Below are 231 nucleotides of genomic sequence, written 5' to 3' on the forward strand. Positions count from 1 at the left end.
AACATGCATTGTATTTGGGTTAAATACAAATCTTCTTTTCTTTCTAATTTGAAAACAGTTACATGCAGACCATTATAAAAATGCAGATCAAGCCCTGAAACAGACACACCAGCCATACTTATCATTGATTTGAGCCATAGGTAATATCAGGGATGCTGGTCTCAATGTGGCTGCTAGCGGAAAAGCCCAAACTGCAACAAACATGCTGTAGCAAATAAAAGATCAGATTTG

This window comes from Morone saxatilis, unplaced genomic scaffold (assembly GCF_004916995.1).
Source record: "Morone saxatilis isolate NCDOM2014 unplaced genomic scaffold, NCSU_SB_2.0 Contig15, whole genome shotgun sequence".
Lineage (NCBI taxonomy): Eukaryota > Metazoa > Chordata > Actinopteri > Moronidae > Morone > Morone saxatilis.